The sequence below is a fragment of the Elephantulus edwardii genome, unplaced genomic scaffold, assembly GCF_000299155.1.
Source record: "Elephantulus edwardii isolate Elephantulus edwardi_28Jun2011 unplaced genomic scaffold, EleEdw1.0 scaffold00028, whole genome shotgun sequence".
Lineage (NCBI taxonomy): Eukaryota > Metazoa > Chordata > Mammalia > Macroscelidea > Macroscelididae > Elephantulus > Elephantulus edwardii.
Window position 1 is genome coordinate 8,578,293 of NW_006399778.1, and position 6,736 is coordinate 8,585,028.

Below are 6,736 nucleotides of genomic sequence, written 5' to 3' on the forward strand. Positions count from 1 at the left end.
TTGAGGGTACCATGGACTGTTAGGAAAACAAACAGATTCATCCTGGAAAGGGTTAAACCAGGCGGCTCCTTGAAGGCAAGGGTTCTGAGGCTCTGTCTAACATACTTTGGACATGTTGTAAGGAGAGAGTGCAGAATGGGAAGGCCCTCTATGAGGTGGATTGATTCAGTAACTGGGATAATCGGGATGGGTGTGTTGGAGACAGTGTGATTGGCACAGGACAAGCGACTCGACGGCACACAACAACAACAACAACATCATACAACTTGCAGAGAGTTCTGATGCCTGGTGATAGGAAGCTACAGTACAAGCCCAAAAGCATGCTGTCTGAATCCATGAGATGCTCTGTGGGAGATGGATGGACAGATGGGCAGTCTCCTCTCCTGCAGTTTATTGCCTCTGAATACCTGCTGGTGGCTCAGCTATGGGTCAGTTCCAACTTGCCAACACACAATAACAACAACATGTGGTTTGCTGCCACCCAGAAACCTGTTGGAGAGCCAGCTATAGGTCAGTTTCTGTTCTTCAGCAGTGAATTTTCTTTTTCTCAGTTTACACTATTTCTAAGGTGATGCTGATGTTGCTTGGTCAGGCGTCCATGCTTTGAGGATCAGTGTTAAGAGGAACTTAAACCTTTAGAGCTGACCCTCAGTCCTACTCTGGGGGCTCAGAGTCCACTTGGGGGTAGAAGGGGTCAGGGAGCAGAGAGGGAAGGTGAGGTGCTCCCGTGGTCTGCCCACCCACTGGCCACTGGCCCCTCTCCCTTCTACTGGTGTCTGCTCCCCCCTGGTGGCAGCAAGCTTGGAGCTGCTCTGGCTTATTCAACCTTGATATCCTGTCCTCCCATTTGGAAATCATTGCAAAGTCTTCCAAATTTGCATATCTTTTCACACAGTAAGTTTACATGTAGGGATTTAATCCAAGGAAAAAATCAAGAATGCGTACAGCACACTCAATGCATTGTTTGTTTGTAAGAGAGTAAAATAAGAGACAGGGGACTCTCATTAAGCCACAGTCACGCAGCTTGGAAGAGACTCAGACAGGTTTGAAATGAGTCTGCCTGATTCACTGGAGCCCTGGTGCCTTTGGTGGTTAAACGCCCGGCTGCTAACCTCAAGGTTGGTGGTTTGAAACCACCATCCAATCTACAGGAGAACAATTAGGCAGTCTGCTCCGGTAAAGATGGACGATCTCAGCAATCCTTCAGGGCAGTTCTGTTCTGTACTGTAGGGTTGCTTTGAGATGGAATTTACTTAGCGGTAATGAGCGGTGGGCTTGCCTGACTCAAAAGGCGGAACCTTAATTACAGTACAACATGGCCCTTGCTCACACCTCCCACATCCATAACACAAAAGCCTAAGCGAGATCAGTTACTGGTGAGTAAAACTGTGCTCTATAGTGTTTTTTTTTCCATGACCACGATAATTCAGAAGTAGATTGCCAGGCCTTTCTTGTGAGGCACTGCTGTGTGGATCCAAATCATCAACCTGTAGTTTAGAGGCTGAACACCTAATCATTTGTGCCCTTAGGTCTCTTTTGACAACACACAGCACTGTGGTTAACAGTACAGACTCTAGAGCTGAATTGCCTTTTGTTGAATCCTTGTTCTATTCCTTTCTAGTGATGTAACATTGGCCAAGCTGCTTAACTGCTCTCTGTCTCAGTGTTTCCATCTGTAAAGGGGGAACAGAAAAGCAAAAGTTTACATAAAAGGCTCAGGACAGTGCACTTAATGTGATATTATTATTATTATCATCATTATCTATTAAACCCTCGGCCAAAGAGAGGATGCCCCTTAATAAGACGGATTGTCATGATGACTGTGACACTGGGCTCGTGCATAGTAGGTACAGTGAGGGTGTCTCAGGGTAGGGCAAAGTTTCCAAACTCCTTTTTATAGGGTAGCTGGGTTGTAGTTGACTTGACAGCACTTAACAACAATAAGACGGGATAAAACCTCCACCAAACCAAAATCCCCAACAAACAACCAAACCAAACCAAAGTCATTGTCATTGAAGTTGAAAGGATGGGGGCTCTTCCTGAAGAAGATGGTGGACACCTTTGCTTGAGGACTTTGCTTGTTTATTTTCTTTTTTTTGAATTGTGATTTTAATGAAAGTTTATAGAAAAGTTTGTTTTTCATTCATTGTTGCATATTTTCCTCCCTATTCCCCCCTAGTTCACTTAAAAAATCATTTATTGACCTAAATTTAAAAAAAAAACTGGAAAAAAAATAATTTATTGTTTGTTTATTTGAGGACAAAGGTACTTCCAATTCAGGCCACAGTCTTATCAATCACTTGTTATGTATCTGAGAGCTGGATAATGAATACAGATGACTGAAGAGGAATTGGTACTTTTGGACTGTGATGTTGGAGGATAGTACTAAATATCCCATGGACCGTCAAAGGAACAAAGTGGTATGTCTTGGAGAAGGTGCAGCCAGAGTGCTCCTTGGAGGCAAGGATGGCAAAGCTTCATCCAACACCCTTAGAGCATGTTGCTAGAAGAGGCTTCCTTGGAGAGGCACAGCATACTTGGAGAGGTGGAGGGTCAGTGAAAGAGAGGAAGACTTTCAACCAGGTGGATTGAGATGGTAGCAGTGGGCTCGAGTGTGTCAGAGATTGTGAAAATGGCACAAGATAGGACAGGGTTCAGGTCCATAGGATGTTCAGTGCTCTTCTCCAACACCACAGCTCAAAACCATCAATTCTTTTTCTATTGTCCTTACGCATTGTCCAGGTCTCAGATGCATAGCTAGTAATCAGAAAGATGATAGCCTGAATCAGACACACCTTAGTACTCAAATTTGCATCACTACTCCTCAATAGTTTGGAAAGGTCCCCAACTGCAGATTTTCCCAGTACAACGCACCTCCTTATTTCCTCACTGCTCATACCAAGGATATTAATTGTGGATCCAAGCAACATGAAGCTATTGACAGTTTCAATCTCCTTTCTATCTGCCATGCCACTGTCTATTGTCATATTATTGACCATAAGTAGATGGGTTAATTTTGAGGTTCTTGATTGTGTTCCATTGGTCTACATGCCTGTCATTGTACCGGTATCATGCTGTTTTGATTATTACAGCTGTGTAGTAAGGTTCGAGATCAGGGGGTGATATATCTCACACTCCATTTTTTTTAGAAGTGCTTTGCTTATTTGGGGTGTCTTTCCATTCCAGATAATCTGTCTTTGAGTGGGAAATAATTGCAAACCAATAAACCTTACATTTCCTTTCTGTCCCCACTCTTCCATTTCTTTGACGAATGAATTTGGTATCTGTTATTGGAATTGTATTGAACAGAGCAATTGCTTTTGGTAGGATTGTAATTTTCACTGTTGAATTTTCTGATCCATGAACAAGGACCATTTTTCCACTTAGTTGCGTCTCTTATTGTTTCTTGCAGTAGTATTTTGTGGTTTTCTTTATAAAGGTCTTTTGTGTCTCTAGTCAGGTTTCCTCTCCTGGGAATCGGAAATCAGAGATGTTGGCCTCTGTGACACTTTAGTGAGGGTGGAGGATTGACTAGGGGGGTAAGACTGTTGCTTGGTGATATGATTTTATTCGTGTGTCTTAACAACTGAGAAGGCTGGCCTGCAGAGGGAGGCACAGAGACCAGATGTCTCAGAGGAAGACACCACAGAGTAGTCCAGGCCGGTGGCATCTGTGAATGAATTCCACTTGTTCAGCAGCCGGGCTGTCCCTGTGGGATAACTCTGGACTTTCCTAATAGAGTCCTTCCTTTTCTCTCTAGTTAAGTTGAAAGGACTTCTGCTACTTGGAGCTAAAAGGGCTCTGCTTCTGCATGCTGAAGACTGAGGGTCCTTACTGGTACACTTTCCAGCTGTGTGATTTGGGGCATGTTGCTTGCCCTCTCTGAGCTTCAGTTCCCTGACCTGTAAAATGGAAGTAATGCTATATACCTCATAGAGATTGATGAAAGAGAAGACTCTCAAAGAAATGGATTGGCAGTAACTACAAGAGTGGGTCTGAGCATGGCAGAGGTCATGAAGATGACACAGAAAGAACAGGGTAAAAAGAAAAGCAAACTGGGGGGGCGGGGAAGGGAAAATGTGTAACAATGAATGAATGGTTCGAATCCACCAGATGCTCCTCTGGAGAAGGAGGGGCAATCTCTTCCGGTACTAGTTGGATCCAATTTGATGATACAAAACAAGGAAGAACACGCACACACATACACCCCGCCCCAAAACAATAAATGAATGGAAATCTAAGTTTTCTGTAAACTTTGTTAAAATCACAATAAAACAAAACAAAACAAAAAACAGGGAGAGGCATTGATCTGGTTTTTATAGGGTTGCTGTGAGTTGTAGTAGCTTGACAGCACCTAATAATTAAAATAAATGCAAAATTCTTCATGAATGAGTTCATGAGGTATCTTCCATGCACCAGTGTATATAATGCACCAGGCCCACTGCCTGGCACATGGTAACTCTGTCATTACTGTGGATACTATTATTGTAACTATTATTACTAGACCCACAGAGCCCTGTGGTGCACGGGCACTCCCAGCTTGCTCACCAGCTGGTAGTTTGAATCTATCAGTAGCTGCCTGGGGAGAAAAGCTTTGGGGGTTTCCTTTCCTGAAGATTGTGGTTGCTGCTGGAACGTTGGTTCTATTCATGGAAACGCTGTGCACAGCTGAAACAAGCACTGTGCTGCCTTGTGTCCTCCCCACAATTGCTGATACATCTGAGCTCTTTGATGCAGCCACGGGGTCAGTCTATCTTGTTGAGGATCTTCTCTGACTGACGATCAACAGCCTTGGAAACTCTATGGGCAGTTTCTCTCTGTTCTATAGAGTTGGTATGTGTCACAATTGATTCAGAGCCAGGGAGACAGTTTTTATTGAAAGGATCAAGCAACAGAAAACAGGCCCAGAAAGAAAATATTCCAGGGCTGGGTTGGAGAGTTTGAGATAGGAAGAAGCCATCAAACCTTGCTGAGGTCCATAAAGGGAGACAAAAGACACATGTTAGCAGTGATCACCTGGATCCACTGCAGTGGAAGTGGCAGGACTACAACAGCTGAGATGCAGGCTGAGTTTGGACATGTTCCTTCAGCGCTGTCCACCTAACATGCATAGATAGATGGATGGGCAACAGGGAAGAGTTGTTGGCTTGAGGAACACGGAGTCATGAAGAACTCTAGCTTGTTAACTTGACTCCTTGTAGAGGCTAGGAATGGGTGAAGGGACCAACAAACAGGTCTGGGATGCAGGGAGAAGTGTGGGCTCCTGAGTTTGTAGCTGATGCCCACAGATGGCTGTGGAGGAGTTGACCAGAACCCAATCAGATGAAAAGATGATCCATGCTGTGAGCTAGGGTTGATTGCTGCAACTTGAGGGCAGCTCAGGGCCGGACTTTGCTTGTGGATGCAGATACTCAAAGTTTGCCAGTTGAACGGGAGATTCTTCAGCTTGTTCTCCGAGGGGACTGGTTTGATAGGTAAGGACAAATCAGAAATTGGCTATCTAAAATGAGGATATATGAGGCATGACATAACTGGCTTACACACTTTCACAAATGTAGTTATTATAATATGGTTGTAAGGGAGAAAAAAAATCTACAGTAAACACAAATGAAATCTAATGTAAATGAAAGATTGTATAAAACACAATGTACATGCGTGAAGCACAATGTATATAAATGATAAAATTACAAGTAATAATTAAAAACTGCTTCCTTTAGATGGCCAACACACGCATGAAGAAATGCTCGAAATGACTGGCTATAAGAGAGATGCAAATCAAAACCACAATAAGATACCATCTCACCTCAGTAGCAGTGGCAAAATTTAAGAGGACTGCAAGTAATAGGTGTTGGAGAGGATGTGGTGAGATAGGAACTCTTATACACTGTTTGTGGGATTGTAAAATGATACAACCACTTTGAAAGTCAGTTTGGTGTTTCTTCAGAAAGTTTAACATGGGAATTGACCATTGCTTGGAATATACCCAAGAAAATTAGAACTAAGACACAAAGGGAGATTTGTACACGGATATTCATAGCAGTGTTATTCATCATCCCAAGAACATGGAAACAACCCAAATGTCCAACCACAATCGAATGGATGGAGAAATTATGGTACATTCACATGATGGACTTCTATGCAGCATGCAGGAGCAATGATTTTGTAAATCACCACATAAATTGGTAGGGACTGGAGAGCATTATGTTAAGTGAACTAACTCAGTCCCATGAGGACAAATCATATTTAAGACCATTATTGTAGAAACAGAAAGATAAAATGTATGTTAGGATCCAAGAAGGGAAGGGGAGGAGCAGAGGAGTGAGGATGGGCAGGGAGGGCATTCATAGGGTCACAGAGTTTGATGGGTGGAGGGAGGAGGAGTAAAGGAAATGAGAAAGATCTGGCCTGAAAAACAATTTATATGAACTTTGTAAGTAAACCAGTATAAAAGGAAAATTTTATGAGGGTTTTCTTTTTTTTTCTTAAAAAGTTATTTCCAGGAACAGAATGCTGAGACATAGGCCAGCCAATCAGAAGACGATAACCTTCTATAGCTCTATGTGATAGGCTGTTGTTGTTGTTGTTGTGTTATGTGCCATCGAGTCGCTTGTGATTCATAGCGACCCTATGTACAACATCCCTAAACTCTGCTCTGTCCTGTGCCAATCGCACCGTCTCCAACACACCCATCCCAATTACCCCAGTCACTGAATCAATCCACCTCATAGGGGACCTT